Source organism: Fringilla coelebs (assembly GCF_963513975.1).
Source record: "Fringilla coelebs genome assembly, chromosome: 28".
NCBI lineage: Eukaryota > Metazoa > Chordata > Aves > Passeriformes > Fringillidae > Fringilla > Fringilla coelebs.
The window spans coordinates 648,334-671,522 of NC_140054.1; positions in this window are offsets into that span (position 1 = coordinate 648,334).

A 23,189-nucleotide genomic window follows, 5' to 3' on the forward strand; every position below is an offset into this window, starting at 1 on the left:
CGTCAGCAATGTGCAGTGAAAGTGCCCAGAACTGCCTGTAAGGAAGAAATGGGACAGGACAGCTGGGGCTGCTCCACCTCTGGAGTGCCCAAAGCCAGCCTGGACAGGGCTGGGAGCAGCCTGGGACAGTGGGAGGGGTCCCTGCTGTCAGAAAATGAATCCACAAACAGCAGAGGTTTCTGTCCCAGAAGGAGAAAGAGGAGCCCTTTTACTTTATTCCAATCAAGGCAGAGCCCATGGGGCATCCCCTGGGGTCTCTCCAGTTTGTGGAGGACGCAGCCTCCTTTTTATCCCAATTTCCCAGCTGCATTTCCCTTCTCTCTTTCCCCATTTCTGAGGTACTTGAGAGGTTCAGACTTCCCAGAACACCTGATCCCAAAGATTCCCCTCTAATGTATAACCCTCCCTTTCAACTTTTAATTCTTACAGAATTTAGGGGTTTTCCCCATTGTTTCTTTCATCTTTCAATGTCCAGTTTCATTTCTCAGCCAACCTACAGTTTATTTGTAAAGGCAAATCTCTTTTTCCATTCATCAATCAGTGCAATCCTTCCCATTGTTTCTTTTATCTCTCAGTGCTGGTTTCATCTCCCAGCAGACCCACAGCTGGTTTGGAATGACAAATCCACACTTCCTCTCACTCCCATGGCAGGGGTGGGATGGGATGATCCTTAATGCCCCCTCCACACCGTTCCTTGGATTTTAAGAGGGAAATCCCAAAGCCTCTGGCAGGAGCTGCCTGGGAGCTGCCTTTGAGCAGCACAGGGAGCTCAGAGCAGGCCCAGCAGCTGCTGAGATGAACAGCCCAGCTCAGGAAAAGCTTCACTCTCCACTCCTTCCTAAGTTTTTTTCCTTTTTAATTCCACTTGCTACAGCAAAGCACTGCAAAGCTGTATTTAAATTAAAACAATCCTCCAACCTGCAGAGAAAACACACAGAGCCATCCATTTCCACCAGCAAACGGGGCAGGAAATCCAAGCAAGATTTATACAGTTATTCCTCTGCAATTATCCAGAAGAGAGAGAAAGCTCAGGGGTCAGCAGTATCTCATTCATTATCACACCCCAGCAGCTTCTTAGGCTTTAATTTTGGTTTATTTTTTTGCAATCCCCTGCCTACATCCAGATTAAGGGTGATGTGCTGGTAAAATCAAGCTCTTTGTTGACAATGGGTGAAATAAAGCTCCCCCCACAGCAGAGTCCCTCCATGGCCCAGGTGTGGCTGTCACCTGCTGCAGGGTGACCAGGTCATCATCAGATGTAGGGAAATAAAGAGTGAAATGAAAAGTAATTCAAAGGGAAGTGGGAAAATAAGAAGCCTTTTGAGAGCTGATATTTTAATTTGCCTTTTGCTGTAACAGCTCCATCCATTCTTTTTTTTTCAGCCCCTAAAAAGCTGCTGGTGCTGCTGTGGTTTACAGCAGAAGAAGAACCCTGGGATCCTGTGCTGGTGGCACTAAATCCCCGTGGCACTTCAGCAGGGTCACAAAACTCTCCTACCCACAGGGAGACCCCAGAAATGCTGCAAAGTGGGGGAGAAAAGCTCCAAACCTGCCAAATTTGGGCTCTCCAGGCCTCCTCCCAGTGCCAGTGCCAGGCTGGTCAGGCTGCCCCAGCTCCAGCCTCACCCCCATGGTGGGACCTGCAGGTGCCCACACTGGGGGATTGTTCTGTCCCCACCCCAGTTTGGGATTTCTCCATCCCAGAGGGAGAGATTTTGCCCCAGCACCTCCCCAGACCTGGCTGAGAAGCTCTGGAGGGGTTTGGTCCAGGCTGAGGGAGGGCTCCAGGGGAACCAGGGGGAGCAAAGGCTGCTCTGGGGCACAGAGGACAATCCATGGGAGGGGGCACCAGGAGAACACTGCTGAGGGGGCAGCTGCAGGGATTAACCCTGGAAAAAAACCCATTTTCTTCCTCCAGGAGAGCCAGAGGTACTACAGAAGCTGCTGGGGCAGGAGAGGCTCAAACCCCACCTCGAGGTGACTGACCTGAGGCACTTTAAAAACAAAAGGTGCTGATTGGGGAAGGATTTTTTACAAGGGTGTTTAAAGCTCATTAGAAGAGTTAATGGGAGCTTTTAATTTAGGGCCTGGGACTTCCTGGGGCACCCTCACACACTCAGACAGGGCTCAGATAAAAGAGGTCCATAGGAACAGCTTTATGATCGTGATTTTCTGCTTAATTAAAGATCCTCCTCTTCAATTACTGCAGCTTAATCTGGGTGTACAGGCCTCTAAGTGGCATCAGCTGAGGACACAGCCCCGAGCAGATTGAAGCACTGACACTGATTTAGGCCCTACTTGGCTTTTTCTGTCTTCTTTCCAAGGCAAGGAAGGTTTGTTTATTTATTGGAGGAGTCAGAGCTGCTGTACTCGTGCCTCCAGCTGGGTATCGCTGACATCCTGGGGCTGATGGCTCCCAAGTTTCTTCTATGGTTTTAAAACCTTCAATCATTACAAAAAGCTGATTTTTTCCCCCAAGTGCTGGACAGGAACAAGTCTCAGAACAGCCCCAAAGCTCCCAGGCTGAGTGGCCACAACCTGAGCAAAGTTCAGCTGAGAAGCCACAATAAATCAGTATTTTTAACAGTCTTCTATCTGGAGGATCAAACTTCAGAACTTATTCCCAAAGTCATTAATCACACTGTAAAGTAAATCCACAAAGCTTTGTGCTCTCCTGGATTTTGGAGATGGAATTCCAAGGGTTTCAAGGTGATACCTTCAGAGCTGTGTGGTTTCCGTGTCCATAGTGACATCTAATATCTTACAGGACATTTATGGCACCCCTCAGCTGGGACCACTCTGCTTCCTCTCCCATTCTCTACTGGGGAATTTAAACAGAGGACTTTGGATATTTTATCTCTGATGGGGAGATTAGAGACTGGATTGGGAAAACAGTTCCATCTTAAAGCTGTTCTCCACAGTCCAAACCCCAACAAACAACAGGAACTTTGACTCCAATTCTCTCAGAGTGAGGCAATTTTACAGAAACCACGCAGGTAATTAATGATCCCATCAGGAATTTTCATTCCCAGAATGGGGTGTGGGAGCTTTGCTATAAATTAATCCATCCAAGTTTTTATTGGATTTTTGCACCATAGTTCAAAGTCTTAAAAAGCTCCAAAAATTCACTCTCCTTTTTGCCATGATAGAGATGGAAATCTTATAAATTACATTATTCTAATTTCCCTATTATCTCATATATACCCTTACATTCTGATTCTGCACAATCTTTATAACATCCTTCAGATCCCATAAATTGTGTCTTTAGTATGGAACAAAGCAGTGAGGAGAGAGATACTGGGGTGAAGCGGGAGGCAAAGGGAATCAGTCAGACCTTTTATGTTCATTAAAAGTGTTGCTGGAGCTGGATTTATTATTATGTTGTCAACTAAATTTTGTTGGCACCCAAAAGCACCTCGGAACACTTTAAACACTTGGGCAATAACTGCCTCAAGTGTCACTGTGAGCGTGTGAGCCCGTGACACTTTTATAAAAACAGTGACAAAATAGAACCATCCCCAGAGGGACAAACTGCAGCAGCACAGGGGGAGGGGGAGCAACAGCCTCAGAAAATCCAGCAAGTTCCAGGGCTGGGGAAGGGCAGGGAGGGAAGGGGACACGGGGAGGGGACACAGGGACCAGGCTGGCTCATCCCAGGGCCTGAGTGCAAACAGGAGTTGTGGTTTTTTCTTGGAGCAGGGATGCAGCTGGAATTTGGGCTGTTTTGGGGCAGGAGGCAAGGGTCCCCCTTCTCTCTGTCTGCTGCTGCAGAGTTCATTGGAATCTCAGCTCCAGAGGAAACAGGGTGGGAAAATCCACGGAGCACGAGGTGCCTTTGGCACAGCCAGGGAGGCAAAGCTGCCGAGGGCAAAGTCCCAACACCTGGAAGGATTCTGGGCCTTCAAGCACCCCTGCAGCTCAGAGGGAGGGTTGGGTTGGACAGGACCTTAAACTCATGGCATTCCACCCCTGCCAAGGCAGGGACTCCTCGTGTGGGAAGGGACTCTAGGGAGGATGGGGCAGAAACGCCCTGGGCCCATGCTCCTGTCTAAACGTCACTCAGCCGTGGGCTCCTCCCCAATTCCAGCAAGTTCTGTGTCCCTCCCTTCCCCATTGGACCCCATTGTAAGACCACCCTCTCCCCCCACTCCCATTGGTGTACCCCCATCACCTCACCTCTGATCCCCCTTCCCATTGGTTCCCTGTACCATGGCCCCACCCACCTTCCCTTGGTTATAAACCCTGGTGCCACCCTTGTTCTGGGCTCCACAGCCAGCTCCCCTTCAGCTGTGGTTGTGTCCCTGCTCCTCTCTGGTCTCCTCTCTGATCTCCTCTCTCGTCTCCCTCACCCTCCCTGGGCCCTCTGCCTCGCCCTCAATAAACCCAGTTGGATCCTCGTCTGTGTCTGGAGCTCTCCTTCATCTCCTGGCTGGTGAAGAGATTATCTTTCCGGGCCTGAGTGTCAGGTGGGATAGAGGGAATGGCTCTTTCGTGTCCCGAGGAGTCAGCTCTGCCCTCACCTGCCCAGGAATTCCCCCTGTGGGGAGGGAGACATCCTGCAACCTCACAGTATCCTAGGCTGCTCCCAGGCTGCTCCCCAACCTGGACACTGCCAGGGATCCAGGAGGATCCATCTGGGAGCAGAGCAGGTCCTGCAGCCTGTGGAGCACTGGCCTGAGAGAGCAGTGAAGGTTCTCACTCACCTCTCACTGAAAATCATCATCATCATCTCCATCATCAGTAATTACCAGCTCCCTGACCCACAGCCTCCTGCTGTCCCCAGAGCTCTGGGCAGACTCCAGACATCCGCACAGCCTCTCCAAAGGCCCCCTCAGCACCAGCAGCCACTCCCAGGAGTAAGGGACACTGTCCTTTAAGGAGCACCTGTGGGCTCCAGGCCCTCCAAGGAAGCCGTGACTCCCTGGGGACCCACTCACGCTCCCAGGGCTCAGGATCTGCAGGTTGTGACTTCCATCCTCCCACAGGGCACCACCAAATGTCGACTTTGTGCTTCTTTTTGGCCAAAGTTGGGGTTAAATCTTGACATGGTATTTCTGATTTGGACTCAGATGTTTGTTAGTTCTTATCTCTGTCACAGTCCCACAAACCCTGAGTTCTGCAGCACTTCACTCTGACACACTGAAAATGGAGCCCCATCTCTCTCTGCAAAGCCTTTGAAGGATAAACTGTCCAATTAAGAAATGACACCTAAATTATTTTTACCTTTAACCCAATAATCAACCACCCATGGCCCACAATGGGGACTTTTTATCCAGTTGCACAAAACCACCCAAACCCGTGGAGGAGAAGGAAGAGAAGAAGATTGTAAAACCCCAAACTCTGAGTTTCCCACCCTGTGATATCACACACCTCTATTCAAACCCCACACCCACAATCCCAGTTCCATCATTCCATTCTGGAAGCTTCTCCACGGCCTCAGGTCAGTGCAGTGCTCTCCTGGGGGTCAGTGTCTGGCAGCACAGAACGTCTGAAATTCTCAGTGCCCAGGGTTCCAACACAGGAGCAGCTCCCCAGAGGACTCCCTGGAGGCTCCAGGTGCCTGCATGGAAATTCAGGCTCCCCCAACCCCCAGGGTGCCTCAGGAACATGGGACACCCAAAGAATGGGACTTGTGGCCACAGCAGAGCACTCCTGTGGCCAAAAGCCACCCAGGGACTGGGCACAGGGAAGGTGACACAAATCCAGGCTCTGGCTCAGCATCTGCAGCCTTGGCCACCTCTCTGTAACCCTCTGTGGGAACAGGGAGGAAAATAAAGCAGCAGAACAAATCCTGAGGAGTCCCCTGTGCCCCACAGCAGCAACTGCACAAAGCCAGGGCCCACCCTGAGTGGGAAATGGCTTTTAGGAATAAAAACTCCCAGGGAAATCATGTCCCCTAGAAATGTGTCCATTATCCTAAACAGACATTTTAAGGACAGGACTTGTGGCCTTTCCCTACTCTGTTTTCAGAGCTTTTACACATCATTTTACTTAATAAAAAACCTTCCCACCTTGCTTTTACTGTTTAACACCTCAAATTTCTGCTTTGTTTTCCAGCTGATGCATTGCTACCAAAATTTTCCTTGTTATCTCAGCCTGGAGCCCATTTGCAGCACAGAATAACACTTTCAGCCTCAAAAGGAGCAAGTGAAAGGCAGAGAGGGCAGAAATAACCTTTCCAAATGACCAAATGCAGCAGAGGCATCCAATTTGCTTGCCTTGCAAGTTGAAAATCTGGGGGGTTCAAAGTCCTTCGGTGCTTCAGAATGGGGGAAATTAAGTTTGACCTTCAGCTTTTCAATTCAGGAGGGGATTTGGGAGCCTCCAGCAGGTTCTGTCTTGCTGTGACACATCACAAATGGACCCTTAAGTGTCCCAAACACCAATTTCCCTCTGGCTCCAGCCTGAAAAGACAAATGCTTCAAATTGCAGCACGTTAAGGAGCTGGAATCTGTATTTTGTTTCCCTTTAAGAGTAAAGGTCAGAAGTACAAAGTGGATTTTTTTGAGAAATACAAGCTCTGTCACTGACTCCTGCAGAACTCCACCTGCAAGGGTGTCCCTCTGCAGGGTCTGGGGGTCCTTAAATTCACAGAACCTCAGTTTTGCTCTTGAAGTGCTCGGTAAATGCTCTGTAAAAGGACTCAGGTGGCTGAACTGGAAGTGGGTTTTGTTGACTCCAGCACCTTCCATGTCTCAAATCCCTCGTGTTTAGGCCTGAACCCGCTCCTATTGCAGGCAGGTGATGGAAGGGAAGCTGCAGCTCCAGGGAATAAGTTGGGAATTGTCCTCAGGAGGCACTTCCAGCATGGGAGGTTGGAATCCATCCTGGCAGGACTTAGGACAAGCTGAGAGCAAAGTGCTTTCCCTGATTGTTGAGAAAAACCAGATAGTTGTATTTTGTTGTTGTTGTTGTTGTTATTGTTGTTGTTATTATTATTATTATTACTACTACTACTACTACTACTATTACTATTACTATTCAGCCTGGAGAAGAGAAACTTTGGGGTCACTTCACTGCAGCCATCCAACCTCTGAAGCAGCTGCAAGAAAGGTGGAGAAAAGCTTTTTTTCAAGGTCCTGGAGTGGCAGAAGGAGGGGGAATGGCCTTGCACGGAAAGGGAGGAGGTTTAGCTGGGATATTGGGAATTCTGGTGGGGAGACCCTGGCAGAGGTTGCCCAGAGAAGCTCTGAGGGGTCCTGAGTGAGTTCCCAAGATGGAGAGATGGATGCCCACAGAAGTCTCAGCCAAGAGGAGCTCAGCACCCAGAAGGAGTAATTTAAATCCCAAATTTCCAGCTCCAAGGAAAAAGCCCTCCCAGCCCACTTGGCACCCAGTTTTAAAAAGAAGTTTTTATGATCATCATCATCATCACCTGCCTTCCACTGAAATCATCCTTTTCCCCCACACCGATGAGACCTTCCCTGCTTAATAAATCATCACATGTATAAAAAGCCACAAAAATAGCAGAGGGAAAAGGCAGCTCAGTAAAAACGGAATAATTTCTTTCCAATCATGTAGCCTTGGGACATCTTCCATAATTCCTCTCTGTTCGCATTTTAACTACCTCGACGATAACTTTCTATCGTCCCCTTGAATTTTTGAGCTTTTAACCCTGTGAAGGTACCCAGTGATGGTTAAAGGGTTTAAGAGCTCAGGATTTTTTAAGGGGCACAGCTCTGCCCCCACTCCTATAAGCTCCAGCACTGCAGTTTAATCACTCTGCTGAAACATTTTAGCTGTGGCTCTGCTAAGTGGTAAAAAAATCCACTCTGGACTGTGGCATTCACATTCTCTGAAAAATTCCTTCACCCAGCATTTTTCTCCTGGGAAGCTGAGAAGCCTCAGAGAAACTTCTTCCTTCAGAGAAAAGGAAAACAATTCTTATCTCATTTGCTTCTCCTGTGTTGTGCTCATGTGGAATGTGTTTGGGGATTGTTCAGCCACAGGTGATTGTTCCATTGCATTCTGCTGTGAGTTGTTTTGACTCTTTGGCCAATCAGGGCCAAGCTGTGTTGAGACTCTGGATGAGTCAGGAGTTTTAAAAATTATTATTTTTAGCATTCAGTGAGTATTCTTTCTGTATTCTTTAGTATAATTTAGTACAGTATTCTTTAATATATGATAGTATTAGAAAGTAATAAATTTGCCTTCTGAGAACATGGAGTCAGATTCATCATTCCTGCCCTTGTCGGGACATTGCCACAAATACTGAACACAAGGCATCTCTAAATACCCCAAACCTACCGTGAGCCTCCTGCCTTCACTTCCCTTTGAGCTTCCTCCACTTCCAAAAGAAACCCCACATTACCATCACTCCTCTCGTGGGTTTTCTGGCGGTTTCATGGCTGTAAAGCTCTAAATGTGAGTACATTTGGTCTCCACAGCTGAGAGGCTGCTCCAGAGCTTCCTCTGGAGCTGGGTGCTGTGCACAGCTCGCAGCCAGCTCTGTGTCCCTGCTGGGTTTCCTGCACTGTCCCTCCTGGTACCCAAACATATCCAAACAAACCCTCACGGCATTTCCTCAGCCCATGTGGGGCAAACCACAGCTCCTGTCATCCCTGCGAGCAATTCCAGGGCCAAAGCTCAGTGAAACCGCAATCCCAACTTGTCCCCTCTGCCAGGCCTCTCCCAGCTCTCCCTTCCAGGGAATTCTGCTTTTACATCATGATTTGGTTTGAACAGACAGGTGTCTGCTAAGGAAGGCAGGAGCCTCCCCTGAAATGGAAATGGAGCCTCCTCCTGACAAATTGTTATAATTTTGAAATTAAGGGGCTCTCGGGCAAAGATATGGGAATAGGAATAACAGTTCTTTATTAGGAAAGAAAATAAAAATAAAATAAAAATGCAGTAATACAAAACAAGACTGCCAGAGTGAGAGCAGCCCTGGCACGCTGTGGGTCAGGCTGGGGGCACAGCCCCATCCCAGGGGGGCTCAGCCCTCCTGCAGTGCCAGCTGTGGCTCTGCTGCAGCAGGATCCTGCACAAGGGGGGAGTTTTCCTCTGCAGCTGCAGGGCTGCTGGAGATGGGCCTGCTCTCCCTCTGGGAATGCAGGGCAGGAGAAAGCTGCTCCTCTGGGAATGCAGGGGGCAAAGGCTGCTGTGCTGCTCCAGGCTCAGATTGTATCCAGGTAGGAATGCTTGGCTCCTGCCCTGGGCGCAGCATCTCCCCATGGGATGATGGAATTGGATCAGCCCTGCAGGGACACTCAGTGGCCATGGACAGCAGAGATCTGCTGGAGGGAGGATGGGCTGTGGGAGAGAGAAAGAAAACTGCCCATGGACAGCAGAGACCTGCCCAGCTCTGACAGGTGGGGACAGAACACACACTGATCTTACACCCAGGACACATCGAGAGTCATCTTTGTACTGGTATTTCCCACTTATTTCCCTTGCTGTGCTACTGTAGAAGCAACATCCAGGGATAAACCCCCAACTCCCTCTCTCCCTCCTCCTCATCTCCCTGGGAAGTTCGTGTTCCTGAGCCACAGCAGGCCCAGGCCATGGCTCCCGAGCAGGAGGAGATGTTTGCTCACACCCCTACAAGCCTTTGCTTACAGCTCCCTCCTTGTTTTCCTGATCTAATTAGTGGTGCAGAGAATTAAACCTCAGCCTTCAAAGCCAGGAGCTCCCCAGGAGAGCAATCCAACTCTAATACTGTTTAAATATGAAACAGCTCCTGTCCCGGCTGGAGCTGGGGAGGCAGAACCCACAGAAATTGTAATTACTGGGGGTGATTAACAATTGCCAGTTGTTGTCAGGGAGTCCAGAGCTGCTTTAGGAAATCCTTGGAGGGCAGAGAGAACAACTCCATGGTGGAAGGAGAGAAGTTGGTTCTGGAAAATGTTGTTGAACAGATTTGCCAGCACAGCTGTGGCCCAGGGGTGACAAAAGGGACAACACGGAGCAGGGGAACCACGGTCCCAGGTTATCTCTGCTGCATCCCTCAGGAAGGGCTGAGGGGATCCCACATGGATCCAGCTCCAAACCCTGCCCAGGTGAGGATCACCCAGCAAACACCTCCACACTGCTCCCACATGGATCCAGCTCCAAACCCTGCCCAGGGGTGCCCCAGCCTGGCTGCAGGGTGGATCACACAGACCTTGTGGTCCCTCCCCAGGCCTGGCTTTGTGTCCACTGTGAACTGGCTCCCACTAAGCCTGGTTTGAGGCTCCCAGCTCAGTGCCAGGAGCAGCTCCTGCTGTGCAGCAGATCCAGAGCACCCCTGGCTCTGCTGGACCTCCCTCATCCTCCTTTGCCAAGCTGAATCCACACCCAGATGCTCTTGTAGGATGAAGCCAGCACAGGCCATGATCACTCTTCTTGCCCTTCCCTTCCTGAACTAAAATTCCTTTTTAGGAAGGAATTTCAGGCCATGAAGGGGAAGTGCACTGGTGTGAGCAAAGCCCGGATTTCCCAGCATGATGAGGGCGAGTTTTGTTTGATTATTAATTCCCTACTGTCCAGCATTCCATAACCTTCAACTTCCCCCGGACACAAAAATTATCCTTCACCTCAGGCAGTTTAGGATTCAGGTTTCAAACATAAAAGAGAGCAGCAGCCACGCAATCCAACACCAGTAACCCAAAACCCACAAAACAAAGCTCATGGGCATTTTCAGGACTCTGAATCCCTTGTTCCCAGCTTTACCTGGGAGTCAGGGCTACCCAGCCCTTTTATGGACAGGATCCAGACAGGTTGGGAGCTGCTGGATTACACGTATCCCAGTCTCCAGGGGAACTGCCTGTTTTTTCCAATTTTCTCTCCTCCATGCCAGCAATGCAGAGCCACCTGAGCGAGCATTAAACCAACAAACAATCCTGCAAAGCATCCAAAAACCCCAAGGAAAACTGCTGGCTGCTTTATTCCCAGATTTCCCCCTGCAAATCACAGCTAATCCTTGCAGATTTATTTAGATTTCAGCCTCCTGAGGCTGAGGGCTGCTTACAGGGAGTATTTACAGACCAGCACAGCACATTCCCCTCCTTGGGGCTGGGAAATAAGCAAAGGAACACCCCCAGCAAGGACTAGGGCATGGACAGGATTTATGGCAGGGGTCTGGATGGGATCTATTACCCTGAAAATGCTGTGGGTTTGGTCACATTCAAAAAAATGCAAAAAAACCCAAACAAACAAAAAAAGGAATTTGGATGTGTTTTCCTAGCTTGGTCAGAAGGGATTCAGTAGAGCTGGGAAAGAATCCATTTATATCCCACTCTCCTGCCTGGGAGCAGGCACAATCCCCCTGATTCCAGAGGATTTGCATCCTCTGGGTGACTCAGGCAGCAAATGCAATTTAATGCAGGCAAGTGTAAAACTCTGAGTCGGGAGGGACAAAGCAAGGAGTGAGTGCAGCTAAACGGGAGCAGGGAATGATGAGGGTGCTGAGGATGGGGATGAAGGGGATCATCACCAGGAGGGGATTTTATGGATCTGTGAGAAAAAATCCTGCAGTCACTGACACCCTCCTTATCAGCACAGAGCAGGAACTGAGCACTAGTATTGCAGCTCTCCTCCAAGAAAAGGACAGTGTGATACAGGATCCCAGTGTGATACAGGATCCCTGATCCCTGTGTGATACAGGATCATTGATCCCAGTGTGATACAGCATCATTGATCCCAGTGTAAAACAGGATCCCTGATCCCAGTGTGATACAGGATCATTAATCCCAGTGTGATACAGGTTTATTGATCCAGTGTGATACAGGATCATTGATCCCAGTGTGATACAGGATCATTAATCCCAGTGTGATACAGGATCATTGATCCCAGTGTGATACAGGATCCCTGATCCCTGTGTGATACAGGATCCCTGATCCCAATGTGATACAGGATCATTGATCCCAGTGTGATACAGGATCCCTGATCCCTGTGTGATACAGGATCCCTGATCCCAGTGTGATACAGGATCATTGAACCCAGTGTGATACAGGATCATTGATCCAGTGTGATACAGGATCATTGATCCCTGTGTGATACAGGATCATTGATCCAGTGTGATACAGGATCATTGATCCCAGTGTGATACAGGATCCCTGATCCCAGTGTGATACACAATCCCAGTGTGATACAGGATCATTGATCCCAGTGTGATACGGATCCCTGATCCCTGTTTGATACAGGATCATTGATCCCAGTGTGATACAGGATCATTAATCCCAGTGTGATACAGGATCATTGATCCCAGTGTGATACAGGATCATTGATCCCAGTGTGATACAGGATCATTGATCCCAGTGTGATACAGGATCATTCATCGCTGTGTGATACAGGATCCCTGATCCCTGTGTGATACAGGATCCCTGATCCCAGTGTGATACAGGATCATTGATCCCAGTGTGATACAGGATCATTGATCCCAGTGTGATACAAGATCCCTGATCCCAGTGTGATACAGGATCATTGATCCCAGTGTGATACAGGATCATTGATCCAGTGTGATACAGGATCCCTGATCCCAGTGTGATACAGGATCATTGATCCCAGTGTGATACAGGATCCCTGATCCCAGTGTGATACAGGATCATTGATCCCAGTGTGATACAGGATCCCTGATCCCTGTGTGATACAGGATCCCTGATCCCAGTGTCCTACAGATCTGCTGGAGGTTTTCTCTGTAATTCCTGTCCCCTAGCCGTGGCTGTTCACCCTGCAGGAATGGTTTTGGGGTGACCCCATGGTGGCTTCCAGGGCCTGAAGGGGCTCCAGGAGAGCTGCAGAGGGACTGGGGACAAGGATGGATGGACAGGAGCCAGGGAATGGCTGCCAGTGCCAGAGGGCAGGGCTGGATGGGATCTTGGGAATTGGGAATTGTTCCCTGGCAGGGTGGGCAGGGGCTGGGCTGGAATTGCCAGAGCAGCTGGGGCTGCCCCTGGATCCCTGGCAGTGCCCAAGGCCAGGCTGGAGCACCTGGGACAGTGGGAGGTGTCCCTGCCATGGACCTGGGTGTGATTTAAGGTCCTTTCCAGCCCAAACCATTCCATGGTTCCCTGATTCTGTGGCTCCATCCACACTCTCACCAAAGTACATTTTTATGTCCCTTTCAGACAACCCCATTAGCACCGCAACCCCCCCAGTTTGAAGTTCTCCCTTTGTTCGGCCCCTGCAGCACAGGTCTGGAGTGTTTCCTGATTGGGGCCAGCCTGGTTGCTCCTCTGCAGTTAAAGACAAGTGGTTTCCATGATTTTGTGCTCTCTGAAGGAGGAAGATGAAATCAAATCAGGGACTGCAGCCTGAACACTGAAACACTCCCTGCCAATCACTGCCAGAACTGCTCCAGCAGCAGAAAATGCCTCTTTTCTCTCTCCAAAGAGCCCTTGTAGAGCCTCCATATAAAAATCAGACATGGAAAGAGAACAATACCAGAAAAAGGTTTGGGGAGATGAAGGTGCAAAGTGAAGAGCTCCAGTGCAGGGCTGATGTTGAGAAAAATGTGGATAAGAGGGGAAAATGGAGGTACATGTGAGTTTTCTGGGGTTTGTTAAACCACAGCATCCAGAAGGTGAATTTCTACAAGTTCACCCTCAGAACAATCCTGCCAGAGGTTTCAGAGCATTCCCAAGTTAAAAGGGCATCCAGGTCCTAACAGGAGCTTTCTGGGCAGGTCACAGATGGGGAAGGAGGTACAGGAATCACTTGGAGGGACAAGAAACTCTTGGAGATTCCTCTGAGCAAGAATTTGACTCAGCTGCACTTCAGCCATGATTTCCTTGTGGAAATCTGAGTTTCCAGCTGCCCTGTGCACACCCAGAGCTGCCTGAGCAGCTGTGACTGCTCCTGAGCTGTCAGAAACTTCCAGGGATTTGTGCTCCAATGTCACCCTGGCACCTCCCAGCAGAATCTCCGGCTGCATCTTGGGTTAATGATTTGTAGCAGGTTTTTATCTGCCAATAGATCCATGCCACAGAGATGGAAAGTTTTATGGGCTTTCATTTTCATCCTGCTTTATGGAAGGGACAAAACAATAATGAAAAATTGGAAAAATGATTGAAAAAGAGAGCAGCTGCTCTGAAAAGGGAGCTGGGGGCTCAGGAGTGAAGGGGAAAAGTTGCTGTTGTGCTCAGAGCTACAGGAGAACTAGGGCTGCCTGATCTCTAATTTCTTCTCTAATTTGGCTCAGTATGATGCAAACAAGGGTAAAAATAACACCCTAAGTGATGTTTCCCATGACTTCCCTCCAGAACAGCACCAGGAAGTGGGAATAAATCCCTGTGTCCTGTGAAGCTGAGCCTGCCAAAACACATCTCCTCTGGGATCTACAGCCTCCCCAAAACCTGGCTCTGGATGGGCCAAGAGAAGTCACGAGGCTCCAAAATGCCCATTTTAAGGAGTCATCTGAGAAGAGAGGGCAGGAGAAACCTGGGAGGGTTGGGATTGTTCAGCCTGGAAAAGAGAAGCTTCAGAGTGACCTGATTGTGGCCTGAAGGAGCCGAAAGAGAGGGAGGAGGACAGTGGGGACAAGGGATGGAGGGACAGGAGCCAGGGAATGGCTGCCAGTGCCAGAGGGCAGGGCTGGATGGGATCTTGGGAATTGGGAATTGTTCCCTGGCAGGGTGGGCAGGGGCTGGGCTGGAATTGCCAGAGCAGCTGTGGCTGCCCCTGGATCCCTGGCAGTGCCCAAGGCCAGGCTGGACATTGGGGCTGGAGCACCTGGCACAGGGGGTCGTGTCCCTGCCAGGGCAGGGGTGGCTCTGGGTGGGATTTCAGGTCCCTCCCAAGTCAAACCATTTCATAATTCTGTGATTTCTGACTCTGCCATGACAATTCACCCCAGCAAAAACCAGGATGAGAGGGAGTGCTCTGGCTGCTCCCAACCCACTCCATCCTGGAGCTCCTTTAGGAGATATTTCCTGCTGGGGCCACAGGTCCAGTTCAGATTTATGCCCCTGCTCAGTGGGACGTCCACCCTCCTGCAGCCACCTCAGCCCTGTTTCTGAGAGGTGATCCCGTGATCTGCCACCACCTGAGGCTGGGAGAGGTCACATCACAGCCCCTTCCCTGTCTGACAGGGACAGACAGTGACAGCTCCCAGGAAGGGCTGGCTGAGCAGGGAACACCCCAGCAATGTGGGATGGAGGGTAGGAAGGGCTGGCTGAGCAGGGAACACCACAGGAATGTGGGATGCAGGGCAGGAAGGGCTGGCTGAGCAGGGAACACCCCAGCAGTGTGGGATGCAGGGCAGGAAGGGCTGGCTGAGCAGGGAACACCCCAGCAATGTGGGATGCAGGGCAGGAAGGGCTGGCTGAGCAGGGAACACCCCAGGAATGTGGGATGCAGGGCAGGAAGGGTGCACCAGCAGCACAAGGCAATGATTCCTCCATCTGTGAGCTCCCAGCCCAGCTCGCCCGCTGCTCCTCCCTGCACTGTTCCCATCACAGCCCTTTGTCTGCCTGTCACGATGGCCATTTCTGAGGCAGGGAAATGGCTTTGCCTTCTGGCAGGCATTTCATTTATTCTTTCATTCGATCAGAGTTTTAAACACATCGAACATGAGAACTTCTGAAACTTCATGGGGCCTGACTGCTCACAGCTCACATTAAACATTTAATGTGTGGAAGGGTGGAAAGATAAAGAGAACAACACCAAATGCTGGATGGAGACTCAAACAGGAGGAGAAGAGTTCAAGGCTAAGCCTTTTCAGGGGCAGATTTGTTATAGATGGATAATGAGATGATTGGCTCTCGCAATTAAGGGATGACTACTGTGTGAATATTCAGAGAAGCTTTAGTGATGTACAGCTGTGTTATTGTGGTTTAGATGTCCTCTGCTCTCCCCACAGTTCCTTTTCCCCCTGTACTGCTGCCATCAGACAGCCTGGGCTGTCCAGGACAGGTACAAAGAAGCTGCACAGGTGATCCTTACCTGGGGCAGGTGGGAATGGAAAAGTTTGGAGGTGCTCAGGGGGTGGGCATGGCAACACCTGACCTGCAATCCAGCTACAAGAAAGCAGTCTGCACGGATAAATGGCAAAGAAGAGCTGACTGACAGACCTTGGGAGGGGCCAGGGCTGGCTGGCGCAACCCCAGGGGTATAAAATATAAAAGACTGAGCATCCCTCTTGAAGAGGAACTGGCCACATGGTATCCATGAGGGGCAGTTCCCTGCACTGTAAATTTTTCCTTATGTAGTCCTTTTGTTGTATTTTTGTCAAGGTTTAATAACCGTTTTTAAATTTTCAAAGTGAGCAATTGTTTCTCACAAATGGGGACTCGTCCGGGCTCAAGGATGAGGGAATGTTTGCTCTTCCATGCTCAGGTGTTCCTGGTAGCTGCACTCGGAGCTGATTTCAATCCCTGCCCTGCACAAAGGCACCTGAGGTGATCCAAAGCAAGGGAATAACAGGAATCCTCCCTCAAGGAGCCTCTGCCTTCCCCAGTGCCTGCATCTGCCTGGGCAGAGGGGACACAGCTCTGTTTGCTCCATGTGGAGCTGGAGGGGCTGTGCAGGGACAGGGCACAGCAGGGAGGGCAGGGGATGGGGATGGGGATGGGGATGGGGACAGGGCAGCTGGGGGTGGTGGGAAGGGTGCAAAGGGACAGGGACACCCGAGGGAGGAAATGAGCAGTGCTCCCTGAGGGTGCAGAGGGACAGGGACACCTGAGGGTCACCTCTCAGGAATCCCTGTGCTGACAGGGGAGGCAGGAGGGGATTTTTCCTGGAGCTGCGGTGCACAGGGCTTGCAGGGAGTGCATAAACACCCAGGTTCCCTAAATATCCTGAGTGACCCTAGGGTGTCCCCAGAATTCAGCTGAGCCTGGCCATGCTGGTGACACCCTGGTGACATCCCTGGCCTCTGTGGGCCCATGAGAGTCCTGGAATCAGCGGCAGCAGAGCATGGAAGTGTGAGCACACCCCACCCTCCACACCTGCACAGCTGGAAGTTAAACAGATCCCTGGAGCCAGAGGCTTCTCCAGGAAGGGGCAGAGGCTGCTGGATCCAATCAGAGCAGGGTAATGTGGAAGGAGCTGATCTCCCCATGGCTCTGGGTGGTTTTAATTGACTCTTCTTCATTAAATGGAGCCATGGGTACCAAATGGGGAGGAAAATTCCAGTTGAGGACAAATCTCCTGTTCCCATTCAGAGTCTGAAGCCCCTGAGGATCGTGTTGCCTCTAGCTCTAAGTTCTCTACTCTTTCTATTTCTGATGCCTACTTTCACAGCTTTCTAAAAATTTCTTTCCTTTACTGTTTTTCTCATGGAGGATGGCTCTGTCCCTGTGCTCTGCAGGCTCTCTGCTGGGCTCATCCCACAGTTCATCCCTGGGGATCTCAGCACGTTGGAAGCTGTTCCAGAGCTCCCACACAGGACAGCAGCTCAGGCTTTTGCTTCCCCATCCCATCCAGGCCCTTGTCATTCATCCCACAGTGGGATTTCCCCCTGGCTCCAGCCCCAGTGGGGATGCTGGCAACTCCAAGATAATATCTGAGGCCCCTCAAGTATTTGACAGTCCTGACTGGCAAGAAGGGTAAAGGATCTGTGAATTCCCCCTGGGATTTACTGGAGCTGTGGCTGTGCACAGCCAGGCTGTGCTGAAGTGCCCAGTCCCTCAGACTGTGGCTGTTTTATCCCGGCTGAAGCTTTTTCAGCAGGAGGGAATTCAACCCCAAAGGCTCTGGAGCTGCTCCAAGGCACAGCTCTCCTGTCAGCACAGGGCCCCAGCCTCCTGCACACCCCAAACCTCCTGCAGTAACCCCCACCATGTGCCAGTGGCTCCAGCACAGCCCTTGGACACCACCGGGAATCCTGGGATGGGTTGGGTTGGAGTGACCCTAAATCCCATCCCACCCAGTGCCACCCCTGCCATGGCAGGGACACTTCCCCCTGTGCCAGGTGCTCCAGCCCCAATGTCCAGCCTGGCCTTGGGCACTGCCAGGGATCCAGGGGCAGCCACAGCTGCTCTGGCAATTCCAGCCCAGCCCCTGCCCACCCTGCCAGGGAACAATTCCCAATTCCCAAGATCCCATCCAGCGCTGCCCTCTGGCACTGGCAGCCATTCCCTGGCTCCTGTCCCTCCAGGCCCTGACACAGCTCCAGCCATTCCCATTTAAATCCTGTATTTTGTACCTGCCATGCTTTCCAGCCTCATTTGTTTATCAAGGCTGAGCATCATGGATTTGATGTTGATCCCTATTTTCTGCAAAGAATGAATTTCCAAGGAAGATTCAGAGTAACCTTGCCTATTCCTCTTGCCAAAGTTACACCTGAATCCTTGGGATTTATTACCCTGAATCTGCTGCCACACAGCCCTGGGTGCCCCTGAGCCAGGACATTGGGATATGGGTGAGCCTGGAGCTCTCGTGTGCTGGGAAGAGCTGCAGTGCATTCCAGGGAGCTGCACCCCGTGTGGAATCACACAGAGCCTGCAGGGAATAAACCATTCCCTGCCACTGGCACTGCAGCCTCCAAACCCCCCAATTACCTGCAAGGGATCTCCCAGTCAGCAGGAGCAGAACAGCTAACTGTGCCCTGCAGCTCAGCATGGGACAGGGCTTCAGGTGGCCTCCTGTGTGGGAAGGAGAAGTTCCTTCTGTCCTGCAGTCTTTGTTCAACAGAGCCACTGGAGCTCTGAATTCCTGGAGCACAGGATCAGGATGGGCTCTGAGTGGTCCCTGTCACATCACCCAGCTCTTCTCTGTCAGTGCTGGGCACAGAACAGGATCATCCCTGAGCAGCTTCCATGCCCCTCTCCTCCTCCTCCTCTCCCCTGTTCTGTCTTTATAGTCCCGTGGGGCTCCCTGGTGTCCCTCAGAGCTGGACACCCAGAGCTGTCCCCCAGAGCTGTCCCCCAGGTCTGGACACCCAGAGCTGTCCCCCAGAGCTGTCCCCCAGAGCTGTCCCTCAGAGCTGTCCCCCAGGTCTGGACACCCAGAGCAGTCCCTTAGATCTGTCCCCCAGAGCTGTCCCCCAGAGCTGTCCCTCAGAGCTGTCCCTCAGGTCTGGACACCCAGAGCTGTCCCCCAGAGCTGTCCCTCAGGTCTGGACACCCAGAGCTGTCCCCCAGAGCTGTCCCCCAGAGCTGTCCCTCAGAGCTGTCCCTCAGGTCTGGACACCCAGAGCTGTCCCCCAGAGCTGTCCTTTAGAGCTGTCCCTCAGAGCTGTCCCCCAGGTCTGGACACCCAGAGCTGTCCCCCAGAGCTGGACACCCAGAGCTGTCCCCCAGAGCTGTCCCTCCCCGTCACTGGTCTCCCGTCCCTTCACCAAACTCAGGCAGGTGCTGTCACAAAGTCCTGGACTCATGGAATGGTTTGGAAGGGATTGGAAGCCTCCCTTTGTTCCACCCCCTGCCCTGGGAATGGAGGAGATTGAGGGAGTTGTACAGAGCCACAGGGTCCCCCCTGATCCCCCTTTTCTCCAGGCTGAGCCCCTTTCCAGCTCCCCCAGCCCCTCCTGGGGCTCCAGCCCCTTCCCATGCCATGCTCCAGCCCCTCCATGTTCTTCCTGTGAGCTGCACACATCCCCAGCACCCTCAGGACTCGTGGAGCTGTTCCTGAGCAGTTCCTTGGGGCCCCTGATGGCCACGAGCAGGGACCCTCCTCCTCCTGACTGCCCCCAGTTAATCCAGTGTCACCTGCTGGGCCACCCCGCTGTCCTGGGCCACCCCAGCCCTGCTGCCCCGCCAGGGCCTCCTGCCTGAGACATTTCCCCTCTCTGGAGCAGGTGGGACACGGATCCTGTCCCATCCCACCTCTGCTCCAGCCCTTCTCCTGCCCTCCCAAACCCTGCTGGCTGTGGGCAAGCTCTGGGAGGGGGTTCTGCTCCTCTGGGACAGCACAAACCCTTGCACTGTGGTTTTTATGGAGCTGTCCTACCTTGGGAAGGAACTCGGTTACTGAGGTAGGAAGTGTGAAAATCTCATTTTAGGGAGCTGCAGCGTCAGACTGCGACGTGTCCCATCGTGTGACCGTTTGAGGTAATTGATGTTCCATTTCTGGGAGCCACATGGTCTGAAAGCTTCTGTTCTCACTCACAAATAAATAAATAAATAAATAAATATACCCCAGCCAGTTTTCTGGATTTTTGGGAAGAGAAACTGGAAGGCTGACCTGGAAGCATTCATTTCTGGTTGTTGTCAAGGTGACAGAGTTTGTCAGAATAGCAGATATCCAAGTGTTTAAAATGTAGTTTTAAATTCTCACTGTAGTATGGTAAGGTAAACACCAATTCTATCGAGCACTAGTTATCTTTCATTAGTATGGAATTGAATTCACTCTTAGAAGAAAAAAAACATACAAATATTGCTCTGTCATGTAATAATGAACAGATTTCCTTTAAAGATAATAACAGACAAATATTTGGTAATTTAGCAAGTCTGTTTACAACACTGTCTTTAAACTTGAGCTGTCAGTAAACTCATAGTCAAGATTCCTGCTTGCTTAAAAAGGAAGAACACCCTTGAGTATAGCACTGAGAACAAAAAGGAAGAAATGCAAATATTTGTTTGTGTTCCCTGATTTTTAGCCTTGTCTTAATTTTTTCAGCAAGGCCTGGCTCATGAATTTTGACTGCTTGCAACTAAAATTTCTGCTCTGTGCCATTCTAGAGGCAGGAAAGCCTCACAGTGAGCACCAAAAAATGAAACTTTTCCTTTAAAACAGCCTCATATTGTTGGAGTGATAAAACCCTGTCAGTGATATATTTATATATATATCTAAATAAGCAGCTGGTCAGCTGTACTTAAAATATTCAAAGTAATTCTCCACTTAGCACTTCTATCTTGAAGTTATAAAGCAAGGTTGGCTGGCTGCTGACATTATTGAATTTCAAATAAAGAGACTCTGGAAGGCTGCTGGGGTGGATTTTTTTCCTGCATTCTCTTAAAAATGCCTTGACAAATTAAACCAAGTTGTTTTCAGGCTCTCAGCTCAACCCAGCAGAGACAAATCTGAGCAGCTCCTGCTGATGGGGTTACAAATAACACAGAGGTTCCTGGTTTGAGCTCAAACTTTGCACTCACCCAGGCAGCTCAAGGAAACCAACATCAGATCCACGAATATTTGATTTTTAAAATAAGTAAAGATACGAGAAGAGCTGAGAGAAATTAATAACTGAGTGATATTTGTGATGAAATTGATGGATATCAAGTTTTCCACCCTGGGGAAGGAAAAGACTTTCATGTTGGTCATGTCATGGGGTCAGAGAATAGTGGAATAATTTGTGTGGGAAGGGATTTGAAAACTCATCCCATCCCACCCCTGCCATGGCAGGGACACCTCCCACTGTCCCAGGCTGCTCCAAACCCCATCCAGCCTGGCCTTGGGCACTGCCAGGGATCCAGGGAATTCCATCCCAGCCCCTTCCCATCCTCCCAGGAGAGGATTTATCTCAAAATCCCACCTAACCCTGCACAGCTTCAGCACAGTGGAAGCAGAGACTCTCCACGTGTCCCAGTGTCCCCATCCCTGCTGGGGACAGTGCTGGGAGCAGGGCAGGGACAGATGGAGCTTTGTCCTGGCCCTGGCTCAGCCCTCGGGGGCTGCCTGGGGTTGGAGGTTTCAGAACGCTCGTGTTGTGTCAACATTGGTCATAAAGCTCTCCAGGGCGTTCATCCATCTCCCTGCAAGCTCTGACTGTGGCTGAGAGCGGATTCCAGAGCCTGGCTCTGCACCCAGGGAGCACAAACAGCTTTTTATGAGTTTTACATTTCCCAGCCGTTAATTTCACGAGGCCGGGGATGGAGTAAAGCACTGGGAGGCCTCAGGTTTTGTCAGCTCATCACAGCCATAAACTCCTCTAACAAGTCCATTGTGCATCTCTTATCTCATTTGCCTGCTCCTCTGGGGGTCCTTCCCTGCCTATTCCTTGTCCCCTACGGGAGGAGAGGATTGAGAATTCCTTTTTCCTGCTGAGGTGCTGGATCGCCATCCTCAGTGTAACAAACCTCTTTTTTTTTCACTCTTCTTTCAGTTTAAACCCATTGCCCTTTGCCCCTTTGCAACAGGCCCTGCAAAAAATTTCCTTGGAGCCCCTTCAGGCCCTGCCAGGGCTCTGAGCTCTCCCTGGAGCCTTCTCCTCTCCAGGGGAGCCCCCCCAGCTCTCCAGCCTGGCTCCAGGGGGGCTCCAGCCCTGCAGCAGCTCCGTGGATCCTCTGGGCTCTCTCCAGCAGCTCCAGGTGCTGCTGAGGTTGTGGGCTCAGCACTGGGGCAGTTCTGCAGGTGGGGTCCCACCTGAATGGGGCAGAGGGCAGAACCCCCATTATCCCATGATGGAAACCTGCAGGGTCCTTGGGACAAACCTGCCAGAGCCAGGGGTCAGATGGAGCCAGGGCTGGAGCCCCCAGGAGCTGCAGGGAGCAGATTTTGAGAGCAAAGTCGTTTCCCTGGCTGGGGATCCCACACATCCAAACTGACTCTTTCTGCCCAGTTTTGTCCTTCCTTTCCTATTTGTTTTTGTTTCAATAAACAGTGGGGTTGGCTCCTGGCCACTGCCTCCTGCCTTTCCCAGCCTGTTACCCCCGCAGATGTGCAGCTCTGTTACCCCTGAGCTCTCCTCAGGACAAGCAGCCCCTGAGGTTTTGACTGATGTGCTCATCACCTGCTCTGTGAGGAGCAAATTTGGGCTGGGAGGGTGGAGAACCCCTGTAAAGGAAGCTGGAACAAGTGGCCAGGAGGTTCAGCCTGTGCTTTAATGTCTATTTGTTCCTTCCAGATTGGAATGAATAATTCCAGATTAATGGCCCATGGCCCAGCCCTCACTGCCAGGTGATCCATGGAAAACTTCGCTCCAGCTCAGCAGCTGGGCATGGATTAAAAGGGCTCATGCCACATTACAATAATATTTAATCACTATCAGCAAATGAATGGCCAGCTGAGGCTGAGGGATCTGCTGGGGGCAGACAGGAGTGCAGGTGAGCACAAACCTTCTCCTGCAATCAGCTCGTACCAAGGAGAGAAGTGAAGATAAAATGAGGGGGAAGACTCCTTGTGGGAGGCTGTGATGGATGTGAGGGGACCCTGGGGGTGTCCAGCCCCAGCCAGGGCAGCTGGTCAGTGACACCTCACAGCCATGGCATTGTCACCTGGACTAAAGTGTTTGGGCAGGGGGGGCTGAGGGCCAGCAGGAAGAGGGGACAAACCGTGGCCTGGGCAGACACTGGGGGTGAGTGACGCTCTGAAGGGACACCCTGGGGACAAACAGGGCAGGTGCTGCTGCTGGTGGCACTCCCAGCACACGGTGGGGAACAGGGAACCAG